The 23,791-nt window shown below is 44.3% G+C and overlaps 1 long non-coding RNA gene across 1 annotated transcript; it reads right to left on the reverse strand.

Moving 5' to 3' along the window:
* Positions 1 to 2,963: 2,963 nt before the first annotated feature.
* On the reverse strand, positions 2,964 to 23,342 carry LOC311597631. The gene is made up of 3 exons (XR_014779287.1): positions 23,212 to 23,342; positions 5,674 to 5,780; positions 2,964 to 3,313 (listed from the first exon to the last, which is right to left on the reverse strand). It is a non-coding gene; the product is annotated as an uncharacterized lncRNA (long non-coding RNA).
* Between the last annotated feature and the right edge of the window lie 449 nt (positions 23,343 to 23,791).

Consider the following 23,791-nt stretch of genomic DNA (forward strand, 5'->3'; position numbering starts at 1 on the left):
AGCCTAGGGCCTTGAGAGTTCTACAGAAGAAGAATTCAGAGGACTCCGTAAAACAGAGCCTCCAGATATAATCTAATTTTATCCAATCAGCCCAGCAATGGCAAAAGGTGAAATCCTAACAAATGAAATTAAAATGCAATAGAGGGGACTCTGGAAAGCAGATTTCAAAGCCCACTTTGCTCCAGTTTCCTCTCTGAACCTGGGGGTGAGGAAGCTTTGATCAGTGTTACCAAATCAATTTCTTCTGTTTTTTCTGAAGGAAGTAATGCAAGGGCCACCAATGATTTACTTCCTAATTAAGGGGACAGGACTTCATTCTATTCCCCGCAAAGCTCTGGATCCAGGTTTGGACAAACGGCAACAGACAGTGTTGTCTGTAGGGTGAGAATTATTTACTGCCATCCTTCCCTGGGGTTTCTCCCTTTCCCAAAACCACACCTGGGATCTTCTGCCTGTCTTAGCTTAAAGCTACAGAACAGTGCTGTGACAGAAATGCCTAAAATACTTTGCCCCTCTACAGAGTTTTAAAGCAGGAAAGAACCAGGCTGGCCTGGTGGCTCATGCTTATAATCCCAGCACTCACGGAAATAGAGGCAGGCAGATCTCTGTGAGTTCGAGGCCAGCCTGGTCTACAAAGTGAGTCCAGGACAGCCACAGCTACACAGAGAAAGTCTGTCTCAGGAAAGCAAGAAGGAAGCTTGGAGGTCCCCTTGTAAGATATTTCGGGCCCCAGGAAAGTTAAATAATATCTTGACCACTCGACACTCTTGGAGGCAGATAAAAGCCTACATCTCAGATAGATGCTGTTCTTATCTGAGCACTCTTAACTGTGCCACTCCAGTGGGATCGTCACCTACAGGCCTGGAGACCGTTTCCAGACAATCCTCTCCATTGTCTCTGGAATATTGGTTGTATCAAAATACTGTGTTCTGACTCTGACACTTGTGTTTATTTGTTTGTTTGTTTGTTGTAATTATTCAACTTTTACTCTGGTGCTTCCTGATTGTTGAACTCTTGTCTTTGGAACGATCAATCTCTTCATCCGCACCACAGAGACTCCCACCAACCAGCTTTGCAGGGTTGGTCTAAGGATTATATGAGATAAAATATGCAAAATTATTCACACACTGAGAAAATGGTACAAAAACGTCAGGGGTTTTTATGTTGTTAAACAACTAATTTTCTCATGGAATAAGCCAGTAAGCAGCACTCCTCCATGACCTCTGCATCAGCGCCTGCCTCCAGGTTCCTGCCCTGTTGGAGTTCCTGTCCATGATGAACAGTGATATAGAAGAAAAATGCTAATAAACCCTTTCCTCACTCTCCCCCCAAAAATTTCTTGTGGATAAAGTCTACCTATATTCTATAAGCTATGACTTTTCTTATCTAATATCCATCAACATTTATCAACTCTCTCTCTGTGTCTCTGTCTCTGTCTCTGTCTCTGTCTCTGTCTCTGTCTCTCTCTCTCTCTCTCTCTCTGTGTGTGTGTGTGTGTGTGTGTGTGTGTGTGTGTGTGTGTTTCTAAGGGTGGAACCCAGGGACTTGTGCATACTGAACAACTATTTTACCACTGAGCTATACCTCTAACCCTCAGGCATCTCTTGGATATCAGGGATATTATATGTAATTAATAGAGCTCCAGAGATGAATGATTTGTAGTAAATGTATCCATAATTACAAAATAGGATGTTTATGTTCATATAAGCATGGTGGAAGCCATTAATAGAAGGGACACTCAGGAGACCCCACTCTTTCCTGTTAAGACAATGATTATTAATGGTTGACAAGGAGGGCATCATTTTTTTGTAATGGTGTAGACATTGGGAAACTAGGTGAGGAAGTGGGGGGTTCAAAGGGAAAGGAAGAGGGAGACCAAAGGGTGAATGGGATGAATACAATCACAACACACTGCACATACATGTGAAACACTCAAATGGATAGTGTGCTGTTATTAATTTATAAGTTGAGCCTAATAAATGTTTCTTATTGGGCCTATAATTATTACGGTGATATTTTCTAACCTACTATCAATCAAACAAAATACAGACACCTGTTATATTTTAAAATAGTCTTGGTTTACCTGGGGGAGGGCAGATATTAATTCTCTCAACTACCTCCCCTACCTCTCTGCCAAAATCCCATTCCACCGGCTTCTAATAATTTCTATCTGTGCTACTTCCCACCCATAATCCCCAAATATTTGCTATTGTTCATTTTGGCCATCTCTTTCCATGAGGAACTTCAGAGTCCCATTCTCCTCCTTCTCTTTCTCCGTCCTGCCTCCTCTTTTCCAAGTTTCTCTCTGTCTTCCAAAGCCCGGGAACCTTAGCCATGACTATCCCATTTGCCTGCCCAGATGTGTTGGCTTTTTATTGGTCAAGCAGGAAGAGTTCTCAAGCAAGGTTACCAACATTTTAGGGCACAAAGACCACAAGCAGTAATTAGCACCAAAATACATCAGACCATCCTCCAACAGACAGTGGAAGCCCACTTGGACAGTCCTAAAAAGGCTGCATAGTAGAAATGATCGTTTTAGTTTACGCAAACAAATAAACAAACAAACCTCCAGATGGGAGAGGTTAAGAGCCAAGAAAGGTGGAGATTGCTCTAGCTAGCAAACCGTTAACAGATCTGTGCTCTGCAACCATGCAAGCTTCCTACAAGGGCTTGATGCACAGCTGTAGCAATAGCTTGTGCGATTGCCCCTGAGGACGTCCTCTAGCCTCCGCACTTTCACCCTGCCTTATGACCTACACAATGATCCATCAAGGTCAGCAGAATTCCTTAATACTCATAGGAAAGAAACCGTGCGTAAGATCACCTACCTGGTAAATATGGGGGGGGGGGAAAGAGGGTTTTCGATAAATCTTTGTATCTCCAAAATATGGCTTAACCTAATGTACCATGAATTTCTCAAGAGCTACGGAATGTCAGACCATGGAACTTGGAATGCCAGGGAAGTTGTTTTATTTGATACACTGTGAGAGTTTCTGAAGGATTTTTAGAAAAGTCGGCCAGTCGGGGAAGTGTAAAGAATGGGTAAAACAAGGAAGAGGTTAGAACAAGGGAACTCAGAAGGGCTTCCGAAACTCCATGCTCATTCTCACCGTGTGGCCACAGGTCACCATAAAATAAGACATTTAGTCTCACATACAGCAGAAAGCCCAGAGGTAGAGCAGGGCTGGAGGATGGTTTGTCAGCGGTTGATCAAGCCTTGGCTTCTCTTTCTACTCCACAGTCTGCATTACTGGAACAAGGAAAACCCAGCAAGAGGGGGCACATTCTCCTGCATCTTAGAGTTAGTTGGAACCTGCAGAATCATAAATTCAAATCACAAGCTCAGTCATAAACTGGTGGCATTTCCCTCCGGGCTGCTTGCAGAGTAGCATGCTAGTCATCCCCGGGCAAATCAATAAGCTAAAGATGTTGATTCCTCCCTAGAGTGGATTTCCAGGATTATAAGTGAGATAGAAAAAAAAGGGTGGGGCGGGGGAGGGAGGAAAGGAAGGAAGGGAAGGAGGGAGGGACGGTAATTGAGACAAAATATGCAAATAGTTCAGGACATAATCTGAAGGAAACGTGATTGGAGGTGGGAAAGCATTCTCAGAAGTCCAAAGGCTTAGCGTGCACAGCAAGCGTTCATCATGCAGTTGCAGTTATCAGTCGTACAGTGCTTGTCCAGGATGCATGTGGGCCTGGGTTCTGTTCCTAGTGCTGGAAAAGAAAAATGTTGACTAGAAATATGGTGAGCATTTTGAAGATGGAAAACGGACCCATAGATGGATGATATGCCCAGGGTGCTAAAGAGGGTGCGGGTCAGATAACTCTGGGTTGAGTGGAGAATCAAAGGTGATTTTAAGAAAAAGCCTGGCATTGCACCTCAGAAGACTAGTCAAGGCATCTGGAGTATATTTTGCTATACTGTTGTTATGTTATATTCTTAGAAATATGAAATTTTTACAAACTTGAGGACTTGGATAGTCATGTGGTGGTTTGAATGAGTGTGGCCTCTGTAGGCTCATATGTTTGAACAGTGGTCCCCACTTGGTGTAACTGTTTGGGAAGGATTAGGACACATAGCCTTGTTGGAGGAAGGCTTTGAAGTTTCAAAAGACTGATGCCATTTCAAGTTAGCTCTTTCCATTTCTTGTTTATGGATCAAGATGTAAGCACCATGCCTGCCTGCTTCCCGCCATGATGCTAATGAACTCTACTTTCTGGAACCAGAAGCCCCAAACAAACTCTTCCTTCTATAACTCGCTTTGATCATGGTGTTTTATCAAAGAAATAGAAAAGAAACTGGGACAATATATGGAAAAGGTATTATTATTTCAGGACTATTAAGCTGGCCATAACACGCTAGTACATTGAAACAGAGGGGGAATTTGTCTTTATTTAATTACCTTTCTAGGGAGAATATCTTTTAGAAGAACAATTGTAATTCCAGCCTGTGGAAATAAGCGTTGAAGTAGGGCAATAGCAAACAGTAGAATAGATTTTAAAAGAGCAAAAAGGCATTTAGAGAAAATCCGCAGAACTAGGACAATAGCTGGAGGGTCAAGTGAGTCCAAAGTGGATTTAAATCTCTGAGTATAAGAGAAATAAGGAAGTCAGAAAAAGGAGACAAGCGATCTTTCTCCCGGCTGGAAGGTAATTACAAGAGTGCAGCTTTCTGACAAGTGAACTTATTAAAGATGATTAAATCGATGTTAGAAATCTGGAGGTTGCAAAGATCCAGGTTAAAATGAGCAGTGAGAACAGGAGATCTGAAAAACAAAACAGGAAAAAAACCCATAAATTAATGCTGTGCACATGGGCACAGAAGGTCATCACATCTTTCAGCGCCAACCATATATATGACCTGTGTTTGGGGTGTAAAAGTTCCAGAAATAAACAAAGCAGATGCTCTTTCTCTGGGAAATCACCTACACAGAGGTGTTAGTTAGAGTTGTACATAGTGGTGAGTGAGATAAAAAAAAATGGACTAAGAACAGAGAATCATGGTGGAAACTGATCCAACAGAGAAGGGGCATTGGGGGAATTGGAAAGAGAATCAGAAGAATGGAGTGCTTTCATAATGGTACATGTTGCTGTGCATGCTGCTGGGAGAGAAAGGCCATCAGTGGTACCCATGCAGCCACTCAGAATGCTGCAACACTGATTTGACAAGCAAGGTGTGTCCACTAGACAACAGTGGCAAGAGGGTTACAGAGATAACCAACTGTTTTTGGATTGGGCTTAAGGCCTGTTCTGTGGGAAGGAATTCAGGCCTGGTACTGTAAACCTGGTTAAAAGCCCAAGACTTGGCCCTAGGGAGGAACATTCTATGGTCTTTGTTAAATCATATGTTATCAAAGTGCCTTCTAAGTACTTATAGCCACAGATTCGTGTTGTCCCCAGCCGGCCAAAGAAGCTTCTCTCTGAGGTCCTCAGCAGTTAATGCAGAAAATGATAACTGGATAATGTGCTGAGAATAAATGTCTACTGAGTATTCAGGTCTAAATGGTACATCTACAGCCATCCCATGGAAGGAATTTAAGAGTCAGAGGATGACGAGTAGTGCTGTGAAATGCTGTCTTTCAGGGATGGTGTCTTTGTTACTTTTCTATTGCTGTGAAGAGGCACCATGACCAAGGCAACGTATAGAAGAAAGAATTTATTGAGGCTTACCACTTCAGAGGGTGAGTCCATGACCGTCGTGTCAAGAAGCACGGCAGCAGGCAGGCAGGTGCGGCTCTGAAGATTTAAGCTGAGGGCTTACGTCTTGATCCACAAGCCTGAGGCAGAGAGATAACTGGCAACGGCACAAGGCTTTTGGAACCACAAAGCCCAGCCCCAGTGACCACCTCCTCCAACCAACTCACACCTCTAATCCTTCCCTGGGAGTCCCTACCAGCTGAGGAGCAAGCATTCAAACATGTAAGCCCATGGGACTGTTCTCATTCCAACCACCACACGTGGCATGGCTACAGCCACGAAATCATGGTACCTATGTTTACGAGATCAGTCAGCGTGCTAATAGGCATCAATAATTGGATTCGGTGGGTCATCAACAACAATGAAAAATAGGACCTGAAGCAGAGAGAAGGAAATATTAGGGTGCCTGAGGAAGTGGGAGGGAGGAGGTAGGGGTCTGGAAGTAGAAAAGGGTGTGGGATATATATGATCAAGATATAGAGGAAGCATAGGGGTCCTTGTACTCAGAGGTAAGCACAAGAGAACCCGGAATGGTAGCACACAGGGTTGTTCCTGCGAGGGAAGGAACGCATAACCTGTTGTCTGCCCAGAAGGGGAGGGAGTGGACCTGCATTCGAGCTTGTGACTTTTGTGCTATCTGTGTGGCCAGAGACCACACTGGATTCTCCTCCAGACCCTTATCATAAGCTTGTTTTTCTCAGTCTATAGAACCCATCCTTATGGAAGGTGCCACGTGTGCCTTAAAGATGTAGTCACATCTGAACTTTACGTAGCTTACTTTGTTCCTCAAGGAGATTTATGTGTGCTTTACTGTGCACATGGGATTGAGTTAATTATCACCAAGAAAATTTTCACCAAATTCTGCTGTGCTTAAATATTCCTAAACTAAGTTAATCAGGGTCAGACTCCTGAAGTTTAAACCAACACTGACTACTTAGTCGTGATGAACCGAACTGCTTTCTTGCTTCCCAAGGATCGTTACTCTGCTTGTCACAGTCTTCGCAGGAACCCCTGTACATATGCATTGTCTGCATATATGAAATTGTCAAAGAATAAATAAAAGATGTTGTACACAAAACAAAGAAAGAGGCTATAGTAACCCAAAAGCCAAATTAAAAACCATAAAATTTCAACAAAATAGTGCCGTGGAATGTTCCAGAAGAAAGGAGAAAAATGGCACAGAAAGAAAAATCATTAGATCTAGTGATTAAAACATACGTGAGGATCTTTGAGGATGAACTTTAAGTTCAGCTATGGAGGATTAAGAAACAACAGGAGGATGAGAGAGTATGTACTGCTCACCAGCTGGGGGCCTAAAAGACTTTCCTGCCCCATGAGTCCCCTTCTGTGCTTACGTAAAGGCTGGCGTGTAAACAGAATGGCTGAGTGGGGAGAGAACACACTTGGTGAATTGAGCTCCCAAGAATTTAATGGCTGAAAATGAGGAGTGCTTTGCAAATCATAGTCACGTTACCATTATGGAGTTGGTAATAACCTGAGTTTCGCCATAATAATAGTATTTATCGCCCCACTCAAGGCAAAGAGGAGACTTTCCATCTCAGATACACTTTGTAATTATTAGTTAAGCAAGGCTTCTTTCTGTGTGTACGCCTTTTTTAATGATCCGATTAAGCTTTTATCTTTCCTCTAGAGAGCTAATCAAATATGTGATAAAAAACCACTTAGAGCCACATTATAAATCTCCTTTCTTCTGGTCTTCTCTCATGCACTCTGTTTTGGTGATAGAAGTGTGCTGTCTGTTCAAAAGCAGAACAAAATGGACAAAGCAGCTTTGCTAAGTGATCTCTCCTTTTCTATGATGTCTGTGCTCATCGAATCCACCCTGTGACTTGAGCCAGCACCCTGTATTTGGGTGGCAGACAATGGTAGAGAAGCAGAGGCTGCCCTCCAGATATAAATTAGGTCTTCAGATCAACATTATGGGTCCCCAACCAATACTTATGTTTCTCCCTAAATCAGTTTCTTAGGAACATAAACTTGAACCAAGACATTTATGTTGGAAATGCTTCAAACTGTAGTGGCCCAGCTAGTCTTTGTGTCATTTTTCACAACACCTGTGCTAGGTGATGGACATTTCACTGTATGCTGAAGATGGTCCTGCTCATCGGAGGCCAAAATGGGTCTACTGAAATTGTTGGTACTAGTGCTACCAATTCAGAAGCAACCTGAACCTTACACATCCTACAGACATTAGGTTTTGTTCCTCATTTTTTGAGTCCTAAAACTTCTACTCATTAGCTTGATTTAAGCCCCACTGCCTCAGCTGCTCTCTCTGGGTACACTAGGTTTTTGTCCTCCTAAGGTCTCACCCCATCACAGACGGTGATCCATACTCTAGGATTATAGAGAAGGGTACAACCATGTCGCACATTTGAGATCCTCCTGTGCACTACTCTGAACACGGTCCACCGCTGTCCGTGCTCTTGGCATCCTTCCCAACACATGCTCTCAATATCTTCCTCCTTGTTACAGAATCACATCTAGGGTTTGCTTGCTTTGCTTGTAAAGACTTTTCCTAATAAGTTTATTCAACTTTGTTTTCTGTGTTCTGTTCAAACACACATCCATCTCTTGAATTTCCTGTTTCTCATACGCATCACGTCCATTCACCATCAACTCTGGGTACACTATCACGCTCTCCTCTTAAAAAGATCCTTTTCCTCTCCTCTTCTTACCCCGTCCTCTTTCCTCCCTCTTCCTCCTATGTATGCTCACACGTGCATAAGGGGTGTGTGTGTGTGTGTGTGTGTGTGTGTGTGTGTGTGTGTGTGCGCGCGCGCTCTCGCACGCGCGCACATGCGTTAGCAACATATGCCAGTACTTTTGTTCTTCCTGTTGGTCTCCACTTTATGATCTTGAGACAGAGTTCCTTACTGAACTGGAAGCTCACCATTTGGATTAGATTGGCTTTTCACTGAGCTCACAGAACACACATGTCTCTGCCGCTCATTACTGAGGTTACAGGTACATACAGCCATATCCAGCTTTTTATGTAGCTGCCAAGAATTTGAATTCAGTTCTTCATGCTGACACTTTGCCATTGAGTCATCCTTTTTTTTGTTTTCAAGACAGGGTTTCTCTGTGTAGCCTTGGCTGTCCTGGACTCACTTTGTAGACCAGGTTGGCCTAGAACTTACAGCTATCCACCTGCCTCTGCCTCCCAAGTGCTGGGATTAAAGGCGTGTGCCACCATACCCGGCTGAGCCATCTTTTCAATTGAGCACTAAATTATCATTATCTTCTAAAACCTAACTTAATATGTCTTCCTTTGCTGTGCCTCCTATGTTGTTGGAGCCTGAAATCATCTATTTTGCTTAACATTTTTAGTCCTCAGAAGCTGATAGAGCATCCTTTCATTTCCCAAACCCCACCCCAAACATATTGATCATTTGTCCTGTGTTACTCATTATAATATATGTGAGTGTGGACAGTCTGCTTCTAGGAAAGCACATGTCATAATTGAAAAATCACTTTATTTGGTTGTATACTGCCAGTGTGCCTGGCACACAGTAGACATTTTTTAAAAATAGTTGTTGATTGAATAATGAAGGTACTTATGAAAAATTGGTTGGTTGATCCAGTGGCCTGGGGTAGGATTAGATAGGTGATGAAGCAAAGTAGAGAACAAATAGAAGAAAGTGAGGATGTCATTCTTAAAAATTAGACAGTACCCTAGATCCTCAGGTCTGATCTAGATTTGTGGAAGCAGAGAGAGGGGGTGGAGGAAGAGGTGGGCTGTCGGCAGAAAATGTGCCCACGTCCTCAGGGGAGTAGACTATATAGAGAGCTCTGAGTCATTTTGGGAAATCATCAGCAATCCTTCATCACTCCCTGAAAGCAGCCACCCCCGATAAAGCTTTGAGGCAGTTTTGGGTTCTCTCTTTTCTTCCTGCTTTGAGGAGAGGGAGCTCATTTTGCAATGACTTGCTCAGCACCTTTAGCGCTGTGGTTTCTCTGAATTCGGGATCTGTTGGAGCGCATTCTGCAGACCCAGTTACCATCACATTCATCTTTCTTCTGAGCCTGGGAAGCTGCCAAATGCAGGAGAAGTGAAACTATAAAGATGGACCCAATGGCTAGCATAAAGTCCCCTCGTCCCAAGGACCCCAAGTCTTACCCCTTGTGCTCTATCTAGTCTGTGGCACATCTTCTCAGCCCAAGATGCTATTTGGGGTCTTTCTAGGCATCAGAAAGCCACTGAGTCTTGCTTCTACTACTCTACAATGTCTCCCAGGTAGGACTTCTTTATAGTCTGTACGCCATTGTCTTTAAGATACTCTTACCCGCCCCCACCCAAATAATTACAACAGCTTTCTATTCTTTATTCTGCCTCAACTCTCTCCCCCTTTCTTAGAGCACACTTCCACTATCACCAGTAAAATTACAAAAGGTGAGAGAGTATGATGTCATTCTTCCATATGAAATATCAATGGCTTTCTGGAGTAGGCAGTAGGATCAAGAGCCTAAAATGCTTGATCAAGCATCCATAACCTTCTATACAAAGTCGCTGCTCACATTCCTCTTTCAGCCTACATACCGTAACAGTTCTGCCTAATTCTGAACTCTCTACAGCGTAGGCTTTCTCCTCTAATGTCTCTTTCAAAACTAACTCGGAGTTCACCTTCTCTGAAAATCTTTTGTTTTAATGAACAAAAAACCTAAGAACATCAGAAATCAGTCATTCAAATAACTCTATAGGCAACAGTGGACTTGGAAAAATACAACTACGCTTGATTATTGTGTGCTCATGGTCAACTGTTAACTAATGGTTCTCGGGATACAGAAAAGAAAAATATCCAGATCTAAGACATAGGACATAGCGTTCACTGAGGCCAACAGGGTGTAGCTTCTGTGTAGAGTAAATGAGCATCAGCAACCTTGGAGGACAGGTGGTACTGCCACTGTTTTACTAGATGAAGATACTCAGGCTTAGAGTCAATAAAGTTCAGTGTCAATAAATGAGCCAGACACCATTGGAATACAAACACATGCCTGCCTGGCTTGAGAGAAAGTGTTCCTTATTCCCATGCACACAGACCCATAGAAACATCAAGGAACCAATCAGAACCAGAGTAGCAAGTTAGGCACAGGGCCAGGGACAAGCAAAGAAACCAAGAGAAGAGCATGTGAGTGGAGAAAGCTCACGGTGTGAGGTTGGGGCCTTGCTTCCAGACCTGTTTCCAGGATAGTTAATAAAGTCTTTGAAGCTTGGTATGACCCCTGGTTCCCACATCTATGCCTCTACCATCCTCAACCATCCTCTCCCCTGAGGTGCCCAATTCCTGTCTTTGGAAACACTATACGCTCACTTACAAGGTCTGGTAATAATAAGTGATGAAAAACTTTGATGATTTAAAACAGAAGCATCCATTTTTAGGGGCTCAAGATTCTGCAACCCAGGCAGGCATCTGCAAGGGAGAGTTTGTTCCGGGTGCTCATGGTGGTGATTGGAGCAAGTTGTCTCAGACCAGGGGACCTGAAAATATCTGTTTCTCTCTTATACCCCGCTGAAATGATTGGACAAGCTTGAGTTTGGCTAACTCTCCCAAACAGGCTGTTTGTCTCTGTGGGTGTGGGCGGCTTCTAAGAGAAAAGAAAAATAAAAACTATGAGATATCTTATTGGAAGGTGGAGGCAGGAATACCAGGATTTCAAGACTGTTCTTGGCTCTAATACGTAGGGAGTTCAAGGGCAGCCTGGCTACATGAGCTCCTGCCATAAAAGGAAAAAAAATGACAGAAAAATTCTTTAAGGGTCAGACCCAAAAGTCACATAATATCTCTTCTACTGCAATCTGTTGACCAAAGCAAATCATAAGACAGACCTAGAGTCCAGGGAAGGGGGAGACTCCATTGCTTGATGAGATGTCACAACTACACCTCAAAGCGTCCACTGACTCTAGTATATCTCTTTGGAAGCAATTGGCCAGAATGACTTTTAAATATATCTGTTTTTTTCCAGTAGATTATCTCCCTAAGGGCAAGCCCCTTGTTTGTGTTAATTTTCTTTCTTTGTTTGTTTCTCATTATCACCTAGCACAACACCCAAGGAGTGGAAAATGCATGATAAATCTAGCACCTGAGAAGGAACTTGGCTGCTTCTCAGTCACTCTCTCCCTCATACTGTTCCCCAACTCTGTGGTAAGAGCCTGGGCTTTGGAACTGGGATGTCTAGCTTGGCACTGCGATTCCGTCACAAGCAAATTGGGTGGAGTTCAAGAAGAAATTTAATCTTTCTATAAATATTTCTGTACTGTGAAATCGGGGTAAGGCTTTATATTTCAGAATTGTGAGAACTGGGGGAAATAATATGCATAAGAAAATTAGCATGGTGCCAAGAATATGGTAATTTTTAAAAATATGATAATTATATTAAAATGTTTCCATTTCTATTTTTCCTACTCTCTACAAAAATCTCTACCCATACAAGTCAATCATACCTTCCTCAAGGCCATTTCTTAGTTGAAACACTCCTTGATCACCCAGCTGGAAATGAATTTTCCATCCCTGAGTAAGACTTTTGCCTTACTTTTCTCTCTCTTTCACAGGTGGTTTGGTTTTGCAGCAGAGTCTAACTGTGTAGCCCAGGCTAGCCTTGAACTTGCTACCCTCTGCCTCAGTCTTCCTAGACCTAGGATTACAGACAAATGCATCCATGCCCAGTGCCTGACTCTTAAAATTCTAATAAACGAGAGAGCTGGTGGGACATTAACAGACAGTCTAGTTCCTCACACCCCATTTACAGAAGGGGAGAAATGTCCTAACGATTGAAGCAAGTTGGTTGAAGCAGCTGAGGTTGGATCCAGGCTCCTCCCTCCTGAAGTGACTAACCACGCACGGCCTTCCAGTTTCAGTAGGAAGAAGGGATAATAGAGAGGGAAATTGGATCTAGGAGAAGGGGGCCAACAAGACCTCTAGGCTTAAACTCTTAGAAGAAGAAGGAGCTTGGAATCCAAGGCCCCCACTTGGTGCATGAGCTCCCAGAAGACGGACAGACGGTATATGCACTCTCCTTGGTTCACATAGTCATTTTGTGTTTGGTTTGTTAGTTTAGTTTTAAAATTTGAAGCAGTCTCCAACATTAAAAGGAATTCACGGGCTGGTAAGTTGGCTTAGTGGGTAAAGGGGCCTGCCACCAAACTTGAGTTTGATCCCCAAGTCCCGTATGGGTGTACAGAGATACCACAATAAACAAACAAACAAACAAACAAACAAATAAGGAACTCCCAGAGCATTTTTTTTAAGAAGTGGGGAGAGATTCATATAAAAATTCAGATTACAAGTTTTGAATTGAAAAGCTCTGGGCCATCTTCCCTGGAGGCCGGCAGTCTACCTCAGGGTGTGTAGCTGCTGTCCTGTTGAGTGAGGCTGTGTGACCTCCAGTCCTTGGATATGAGTGAGTTCTGCCTGCTTCCTCACCTGTGTGAGTCTCCTCAGCAAGTCAGGTCTGTGAGTTCACCACTCCTGTCATGCGTGCAGGCGCTGGGAAGCCACACTCACAGCTGCTCTGTCGCAGTCCTGGGCCTGCGTTTTCCCATTCCCCATAAACTGGCAGCTCCCTGAGAGCAGTCAAACAAACCTCAGCACCCATCAAAGGCAGTACTGTTTAGTGTTTTATGTCCCTAGATAGTAGCTGTACGGGCTCCCGTGTGTTCACTTGCCTTCCTTTGGAGTTTTTAATTAGGCGAAGAAGCAGAATCAGAGAATGTGTGATATAACTTCCCAAAGATGAGCAGCTACAGTGTGTGAAAGTGGGTCTTGAGGGTCTCTGCACCTCTGGGCTTCCAAGCACATGTATCTAAATACAGGGGTTTCATTTTCTCACTGGAAATCATTCCCTTTCTTTCTGTGTAGTTCAGGTGAGGCTGATCCTGTGGCAATGTGACTCACGCCTGTTCAAATCAGAGTTCTGATTATCTGGACCTCAGTGATTAGCTTGAGATGTGGGCTGCTAGAACTTTCTTCTTGGGTTAAGTTGACACTGGATAAGGTCATCCTTTGCAGTTTGTTTGTTTGTTTGTTTGTTTTCAGGCTTTTCTTGGTTAAAAAAAAAAAAGAGTGGGAAGAGCTACTTAGGACTACAGAAAACCACCCTGCCCTGGCATCCCTTGGAGTTCTACCCGCTTCTAGAAAGACCCTCTCATCCTCCCAACCCTCACAGACCTGCCACCACTATATACCTAGAGACCACAAGGGTTACCTCATTATATCTATCATCTATGATGTCACATCACATCTGTATACAGTTACTTTCGTTAAATGAAAATTTCAGAAGGCCAATGTTTCAGAGTAAACTTTTATGAAGTGCCAAAAGAGATGGCCAAAACCCAAAATGGAGTCAGCCATCCTAACACTCCATGTCATTAAACTTAATCTAACTTCTTATCTGAGCTCCGGAAAAATCAGGAGAGAAAAAGACATCAGCTAACACCCCCAAAGCATCCAGCATCCATTGGCATAAAGTGAGACCTCATCAACTTTAATTCTATCCCTTAATCCTCACAAAAGCCAACCACCTCACATTTTTTTTCATTGTGTTTGTCTTCCCCATTCCTGCTTTACATGGAAAGTAACTTTGAAAGGACCAATCTGTTTCTGCTTTTTCCAGTTCTTTTCGGTGCTTGAGGCTGAGCTTTCACACTCAGCCAATCAGAACACTCCTGTTTTGTGAAGTGTTTCCGGGTACTGGAACTGCAAAATGCAGCCAGTGCAGACACTTAAACTGAACCATTGTAGAGTTAACCAGTTTGGCTTCTGCTGTGTTGTGAATCTGTTGGTCTCCCCAAAAATTCATAGAGTAAAATCTAACCACTAGCAGAAAACCTTTAGGAGGGGCCTGGTTTGCTGTTCATTGTTTTAATAAAATGCTGATGCTGAAGCACATATTTGAAAACAGTCATGGAGACTCAAGTGGAACCTGCACCAGTGTGGTGTCAGCTTGGCTAGGACCTTATGGAAGATTGTGTCAAGATGCCAGCCTCTTCTCTTTTCTTGTGACCCTTACCAGCCTTGCTGCAGAGAGCTCCGGCACAACCTTCATCAAAGGCCCCTCCTGTTCTGGAGCTTTTGGCTTCTTGTACTAAGCAGTCACTGTCTTCTTCACTCTCAAGCCCAAAGATGGCCATGATGGAAATGCTGTTATGATGGGTCGTGATGATAGCCACACAGCAATGTGGTTGTGTTTAATGCTGCAGAATGGTACTCCTTTAAAAGGTTAAGATAGTATATCTTGTGTGATATGTACTGTGTATGTGTGTGTATATTTTTACTGTGATTTCTTGAGTTGGAGTACCATGCACTCCTGGGTTAGCCTCATAATTGATGTATGGCTGAGAATGACTATCAATTTCTGATCCTCTTGCCTCCAAAATGCTGGGATTACAGAAATCCTGCTCAGCTTCTGAGGTGTAGAAATCACACCCAGGGCTTTTTGAATGCTAGGCAGCACTCTACCAACTGAGCTACATCCCCAACGTATATTTTACTCTGCTTTTTTAAAAAAAGAATTCTATATAATACACTGGGTCTTAAAGACACCTTTTTAAGATGTCAACTGTGGCTTTAACCTCGCCATGCCTAATTTCATCACTTACTTTGTCCAACACAGACACTCTGGATATCATTTGTGCTGGATAAAAAGCTGGTGACTAGGTGAGTACACTAGTGAAAATGAATGCATTAATATTTATTTTCAATTAAGACAAGGGCTTCTCGTCTCCCAGCAAACAGCAAGCATATTATTAATTGGGCATGCTTAACCATCTGGAGAGCATATGAAAGCTCAGCTTCAGGAATCCTGGCGAGTCTGTGGGCCCCATTCAGCCTTAATTCACACACTGTCTGTGTCAGCACATGAGAACTAGCTTTGCCTTGGGTAGGCAAGATTTCAAGTGTGCCGGAGGAGCGGAAACATGTCAAGACGAGACACGTTTTGCTGTATCCTTAACAGTAACTAGCTCAGAGACAGTATACGCCTAGTTGCCATTCCAGAAGTCCTTAGTGGTAGCTGGGCAAAAGCAGAAATAATTTGGGAACAGCATACAAGTTTTAATTCAGTCTCTCACAAAGTCGGGTTGGTATTTTACATTCAAGTTTTCTTTAACCGTCTCCATCCTCATTGTCTCCGTAACAAAACCGATCATTGATTAGTACTTGACTACAGCCCGACCTTCTAACCTTTAGTTTCCCCTGCATCTTACTGTATTGCCTATGCAGCAGCCAGGCTCTCCTCCTCCCAGATTATGTATCTGATTATATTATATCCTGACTTAGCACGTTAAATGACCTCTCATTGTGCAAAGAGAAAGACTATTGGCCTACCAGATCTTTGCCCAGTCTGGCTCCTACACAAACATTTAAGTCTTAGATGAAATGACTTTTTCATCTTCTCTGGGCTCTAGCCAGACACTATGGGACTCGTTCTCCAGAATGCACAAGCGTCTCATCACAGGGAGGGTGTATGCCAGCCCTCCTTCCCACTGCCACCCCTATTGTCTGTTTAATTCATATTCCTCCTTCTACTCTTAGTATTATTCAGTTTAACTAAATTTGGCCTGGTGCTTCCTCCACACTTGAGTCTTTCAGAGCTAACTGCATCCTAAACTAGTGTATAAGCCGATAGCATTACTTAGGAATGTAATTTGTAACCAATCAATGGCTAATAAAAAAAAATCAGTGGTCAAACCATCCCTGAAGGAGGCAAGCACCAAGTCCATAGTAACCTGCACACATTGTCCTGCTGTGCTCTGAACCCTCACAGGCTCTGAAGGATGCTCCACTCATGGAGTGGGGGGGGGGGGGGGTTTGACACAATAACTGAAATTCAGTGGGCAGATTTCTGGGGTTCATGTTAATTAAAGATTTGGTCAAATTGCCAAAGATCCCTAACTTGAGGTTTCTTTGACTTGTTTCAACATTTCAGGTCCTCACTAAGTATGAGGTCTGATTTAAGAACAGAAGGAATGCCTGCTGAAGAGAGACATACAAGGAGGGCTTGTACTCAGCTTTTGAAGAAGCCTACAACCAACGGGCTGGGCACAGTGTGTGTGAGGAGTGGTAAGTGATGGAGCACACAGACAAGAAAAAGATAATTCATGACACCAAGCAACCACATCCCATAAACATCAGAAAGGCATCGAGTTACAGCTGCTTCACAAATGAAGGCAAAATGTGCGTGCAGAACACAGCGAAACATTTCACTACGATTCAGGCAGGAAGGGAAAGGTTTATGGGGAGCTGTAAAACTGAGCAGGGAGTGTGGGAGATGGACACATGGACCTTCTTCAAGAAAGATGGTAAGCGACGGAGCAGTAGGGAGGCCTCTGAGGTCTTTACAAACGCCTTTGAGCATCAGGTATTGTCTTTTAGCCGCAGATAACTGCAGTGCTTTCAACGATCAGCAACTGTGCTCGGCTACTCAAGCTAAATTTACCTGACCTCTTCCCTTCACTACCCAAAGAGGTCTTGATTGGCCAAAATAATCAGTTAGTGAGAGAAATTATGCCAGCAACAGACAGGATTATCTGGGAATGTGTTGTTTCGGGCCTAGAAGTAACTGGTGGCTTGGTTTGTAGTTCTATTCTTAGGGAGTAAGTAGCCCATGCCCAGAACGGTCTCTATCGTTATCAATTGAGTTTGACCCCTGGAGGGACACAAACAAGGTCAGGTCTTCCCAGGACACAATATGGGAGACAAGGAGGAGCCAGACAGCTCTGGCATGAACCACATTTATATGAGAATGTTCAGTCCCTGGCTGCAGAAGAACAACACACCACTAATAATAGTATACTCCTGTGGGGTTCTGCATGCGTCGTGTGCACTGACTCACTTGACCTTCACTACGAGGCAGGCGGAATGTTTGTTCTCTGTCTTCTACAGAGGGGGAGCTGAGACACAAAGCGGCTAAGGCACCTGCTCAAAGTGACCTGGTAGGATCTGAACTCGGATGATCTTATTGCATATAGTCCACTCACTCAACCACTCTGAGAATCACATTTGGTTAGTTAAAAATAAGTCCAGAGCCCAGCATGTGCCCAGGACTGCTTTTGGAATTAGTGATTTAGCATCAGTCAGAAAGGAACTGTCTCCTTAGGAACCTAGCATCCTACAGAGCAAGTGCCATGATGACAGATAAAGTAGACAGGTGAGGGTTCTAGAACCTGGAATTGTCTTGATAAAAATGAAACCAAGTAGCCTACAGGTGAGTAGGGCAAGAAGGTGACCAGTCAATGTAGTTAGGGAAATCTTCTCTGAAGACAAACAGGAAATGGGGAGGCATCCGTGCAGAGGCCAGAGGGGGAAAAAAAAATGCTTCACCCAAAATGGACCTCACCACGGAGCTCCTGGCACATGAACAGCTCAAAGAGGCCTCGGGACCGAAAGAGAAAGGAAACAGAGGTTAAGAAGCAAGTGGTAGGAGCTTCCAGCAAATCAGGACTATGGAAAAGAAATGCTGAGAGCCAAATGAACTCAGTAAAGCCCCAGGGGGAAATGCTGGGGACAGCTCTGAGGAAGTGGAACTGACAGTGGGCCCTGGAGAAGGATGACTGTGAAACTGGGACAAACCCCAAGTGTGATCTTTGGCAAGAATTCCAGGGACTAACTGTTCTGTATAGCTGGCGGGAGTTGAAGGAAGCCTCGTGTCAGAGCTCCAGTGCGGAATTGCTCATTCTATGAACAGCATCCCCCTCGCGCTAAGTCCTGCCCTCCTTCAGATTCTATTATTTCTGAGATCTGATCCAGCACAGCATCTGGGGGCGTGTGGAAGCTCTCTGTTGGAAGTAGGTATCCATGTTCGTGTGCACGCTTCAAAGGGAGGGAGGGAGAAGCCTGGACTCTCCTAGTCTCTGGGGAATCTTCTAGATAGGGCTAGCAGGGCGAACACTTGTCCTATGGAGCTTTAATGTCAAAACAGACATTAGAAAGTCTTTTCACGCTGGGCGTGGTGGCGCACACCATTAATCCCAGCACTCGGGAGGCAGAGGCAGGTGGATCGCTGTGAGTTTGAGGTCAGCCTGGTCTACAAAGCAAGTCCAGGACAGCCAAGGCTACACAAAGAGATCCTGTCTCGAAAAAAAAAAGAAAGAAAGAAAGAAAGAAAGAAAGAAAGAAAGAAAAGAAAAATGAAAAGAAAGTCTTTTCAGACACCTCTCCACACAGTCTAGAGCTGTCCTGAATACAGCAATTCATCAGCTTAGGAGAGCCCCCTAGGAGTCTAAGGACAAGGTAGTGGTTGACAGCCAGGGCTTTAAGTTGAGCTTTACCACTTGCTAGCCATTTGGTTCGTCTAATGCTCTAAATGAACAATGTCGATTAGATTTCAAAACGAGCTTTGGTGGGGACAAACCACATCTGTGTCAAGCTCGGGTCTCCCATCCGTGGCATAGAGACAATGCCCACATCCCAAGTGCAGGAAGTATAACTGCACAGTCAGAGCTAAGCAGGAAGACAGGTCCTGAGTGAGTGCTCAGTGTCTCTCCCCGTTCACTGTTGCAGGGTGACTTCTGGTACCACATGATTTAAGACCCACCACCCATGAAAGATCATGGTGCTCTGAAAAGGAAGTTCAAAGGTCAAGTGCCCCAGTGATGGCACTTGATGGAAAAAAAAAAAAAGAACATAAAGAGTTGAAGGCAAGGCTAGATGAGGATAGAGCTTATAGGAAAGGCTGTTATTAATGTATCTTCAAGGACAGAGGTTAAAGGGCTACAAGATAGAAACAGCAACCGAACTTATATGATTCTCAGCATCCTCTGCGAAATAGCAACTCAAGCCCACACATGGGTCACCATTGCCCTTAATCTCTGTTACAAGTCTCCAAGATCTGTATTTCCCATTTTACAGATAAGGAAAGTGAGAGTGGAAAACAGCAAAATAGTTGACCCCAATATCAATGGTCTGTTCTCCATAGCCTGCCAACAAAACTCCAAGGAAAACAATCTTATTATTATAGACGTAATAGATTCTACAAGCCAATGTGTGTCCCTCACCTTACAGCTGACTACATATGTCAGTTCTCACAAAGCAACTACTCTAGTCCTTTGTGAGTGACATTGGCATATGTAAGTATCATTTCTGGATGATGAGGTCTCTTTGTGTGGCATGAGGAACGCTGGGGGAAAGCACAGAGGACTGATGACTTCCATGCGTGCTACAGAGTCATCCACAATGTGCATCTGCTAGAGCGAACGAAGCCAAGATGGAGACAGGAGGCAGCAGCCTTGTTCAGAATACTTAAGCTACACACAGGGGCCTGGAACAGCATGCAAAGGGCATCCGGCCTGAAAAGGCAGGCTGTCATGCCTCTCATGACACAGTTTGGATGTGGTTTGACCCCACCAAAGCTCACTTTGAAATCTAACTGACATTGTAGCAGTACTGAGAGGGAACTTCAGGAAGTAGCAGGGTCTTTAAGAAGAATGAATGCAGTTGCCCCGGAATTGCATTGGTTGCCGTAAGAACAAGTCGTTATAAACCAAGGCAGCTACTGGCGCCTTATCTCCTTCACAGGTCACCGCATTCTCTGTTTTCTGTCAAGTTATGATGTAGCCTGAGCCCTTCACCAGATGCAGTTGCATTACCTGGACTTTCTTTTTTCGTTTGTTTTTTGTTTTTTTTGAGACAACGTTTTTCTGTGTAGCTTTGGCTGTCCTGGACTCACTTTGTAGACCAGGCTGGACTCCAACTCACAGAGATCCGCCTGCCTCTGCCTCCCTCAGTGCTGGGTTTAAAGGCATGAGCCACTACGCCAGACTCTCATCTGGACTTTCAGTGACTAGAATTCTAAGCTAAATAAACCTCCTCCCTTTATAAATTGTCCAATCTCAGGTAGTCTGTATATGGATGGAATACAGCATCAGATATAGTATTAGAAAACAGATTGAAAGAAAAGGCGCAGCAGTGAGAGGCACTACATACAGGCTTTGTGGCAAGTGAGTGGCTTCCTGGTGTCTATATTTTAATGTATTCTGTCTGCTGCTGGGGACTGAGGATGCAACACAGTGGTAGAATGCTTGCCTGGTATGCGTGGAGTCCCAGGTGCAACCCCCAGGCCTGAAAGGAAAACAAAAGGTTGTTATCCCAGTGTTTGGAACACGGAGGCAGGAGGATCAGGAGTTGAAGGCCAGCCTTAGTTCTATGAGACCCTGGCTCAAAATGAACAAATACAAAAAGAAAAGGGGAAATGATTGGATCTGATGCTTGCGTGGGTAACGCAGCAGAGAGAGACACGAAGGCATGGCTGTGACGTTGCAACTGTCTGTGCAGAATCCCAGCCTTCACAGTCTGTGGAGCCCTTTTGCTGGCAGTGAAAGGGACATTTTAAGGAAGCTACTAGGTTTGGTCCATCAAAGAACTCACAGTAAATACCCATCTCTTCTGAGTTCTCTCAAGTTCCTGATGAGAAAGCCTGCTGGGTCTTCATTTTCACAGGACTGAAAGGCATGAGGGGAGCGGGGGGGGGGGGGTGTTCTATTAGAAGAACAAGTGCTTCGGGAGCCAGAGTTTGAAGGGCAGGTGGAAGTCATTGTCTCTAGTACTTGAGAAGTCTTCAGCAGCCAGCAATAGTGGAAGGCTGAAAGAACAGGATGGTACAAGGCTCTGCTCTCTGCTGGGGCAACTGTGCGAATTTATAACCAGTCACTGGATGCCTTGTGTTGGTTGCCAGATATGGGATAGGTGCTGACAACAAGGAAACATCCCTACTCCTCAAGAGGTCTCAGGTTACTGTGGAGTATAGAGAAGTAAATAAAATCTGAAACAAAATAGGAAGTGCATGGGGTCTGGAAAAGATGGCTCAGTGGTTAAGAGCACTGGCCGTTCTTCTAGGGGACCTGAGTTTAATTCCCAGCACCCACATGGCAACTCACAACTGTCTGTAACTCCAGTTTCAGAGGACCTGATGCCGTCATACAGACAAACATGCAGGCAAAATACCAACGCACATGAAATGCAAATAAATAAATGTAAACACAAATAGGAAGTAGTGGAGATTCCAAGGGTTATTTTGAAGGAGAAACTATTTAAAACATTGTAGGAAGCAGAGTACATGTCAGATGCATCATGTAGAAACGCAATGTGCTTACTGAGCAGTACCAAGGAGCAATGTTCTGGGCTGGACGTCAGATTCATCTTGAAGGGTGTAAGTATATAAATAACAAAGTGGCAATGGTTTCAGGCAGTGGAAAGTGTATACAGGAAAGAGTAAGGGCACAAGATGCTGTGAACACCACAGGTAGTTTAATTTACGTTATGATAGAGTGAAGGGGTTAATGATGTGGGTGTCCACCACAGAAGACTACTTTGAACACGGGTCCAAGGCAATAGAATGTCTTTATCAGCCAGCTGGAGACTACACTGAGTGTTCAGAACCCCAGAGCAGCCTCAAATCTCAGGGAGAGCTTTTAAGAACAAAAACCACATCCTGGATGGACACACCTCAGTTAGCAAGATCAGTTGCTCAGAACTGTAAGAGCCCAACAGCAAGGTTAGTACATTCAGAGACATTCCCCGAACTGTGGGGCTTTGATGGATTAGGCGTTTGTTCTTGTTTGGGCAGCTGTTGCTGCCTATGTGCACGGTTCCCAGGTCTGAATGGTATTTCCAACACAGCATCAATTATACTAAAGTCTGGGGGCCTGTTACAGTAAAATTCAGGGCAGAATAAAGAAAGCAGGATCTGGAGAGGTAGACAGGCATCCATCACAGTGGGGTTTGCATGTTACCCAAAAGAGTTCAGAGAGCCGGTAAAATATGGTTAAGTACAAAAGTGGCAGACATCATTATATTTGTGTTTTAGAACCATCACTCTGGCTGAAAAGGTATGATAAGCATAGCTAGTCCCCAAACTTCAGACTGTTAGATTAACTAACTAAGTGGAATCAATACACTTGAAAATTATTGAGACCTTGACCTAAGGCAGATTGTACCAGGAGGTGGGGACCCATCTTAGTCAGACTTTTCATTGTGCCAACAACAACAACAACAACAACAACAACCAACCAACCAACCAATGGAAGGAAGAATGTGGTTGGGCTCATGGTTTAGAGGTTTTAGTTGGTGGTCAGTTAGTCACTGTCCTGGGGCCCGTGGGGTAGGACAATCATGGTGGGGAGCATGGCTGAGCAGGGCTCCTTACTTCCTGGAGCAGGAAGCAGAGTGACCGGAAAGGAAGGGCCTGGGAAAAAAATATACAGTCCCCAAGAACACATGACTTGCGGCCAAATTCCTCTAATGAGGTACTACTTTCAAAAGTTCCCACCACTTTCCTACTGGGAAAAAAAAATCCGTTAAGGGACTGATCCACTGATCGTAGCACAGCCCCCACAATCAAATCACTTCCCCTGAGCCCATAGATCCTTTTAACAGAGAAGCGCTGTGTGGGGACAGCCACGACAGCAGCCAGAGAACGTGTTACTCTCAGAGGTGACCACGGCTAAAATGGTTAGAGAAGTAGGTGGGTACGGCACTGGTCAGGAGGCAGATACCACAGTACCTCAAAGCTTTCAGAGACTTTTCAAACCACTTCAAGAGATGACAAAACCTGGAGTGTGGCCGCGGGTATGAACAGTTGAAGTGCGCTGGAGGTAGAGAGGACCAACCGGAGGGTGCCGGGTACCAATAGTCCCCCTCCACAAAGGCAGGTGGAATCTATAATGATGATGATGATGACGTCATGGGAGGGTGTGGTTCTGAAAGGAGCAGCGTTTGCATTAGTGTTCACAAGCATAGTCTAGAGTTGGGGCTGCCAGCCTGGCTGGTACCTGGGATGTGTGAGAGAAGAGTTTCTTCGGAGGACACAAAGTGGGGTGAAATTTCCCTGGGTGAGGGCGAAGTTCAGTTCGAACCACGTGGACAGGATTGCAAGAAGAGCTGAGGACGTAGGCGCGCTTACTTTGGATGGAGTACAGTGTCCCAGGATGCCAGACTAGAAGGAGGCTGAGCTGGGGACAGCTCGAGCAGCGTGAAGACTAAGAACATAAACTTTGCGTCCCCAGCCGCTATCTTCACGGTCGGCCTTTGGAGGTCTCACTGTCTCCAACTTCACACCCAATAGGCAGACAAGGCCTGTTGCC

The sequence above is a fragment of the Acomys minous genome (genome assembly GCF_964271855.1).
Source record: "Acomys minous genome assembly, chromosome: 5".
Lineage (NCBI taxonomy): Eukaryota > Metazoa > Chordata > Mammalia > Rodentia > Muridae > Acomys > Acomys minous.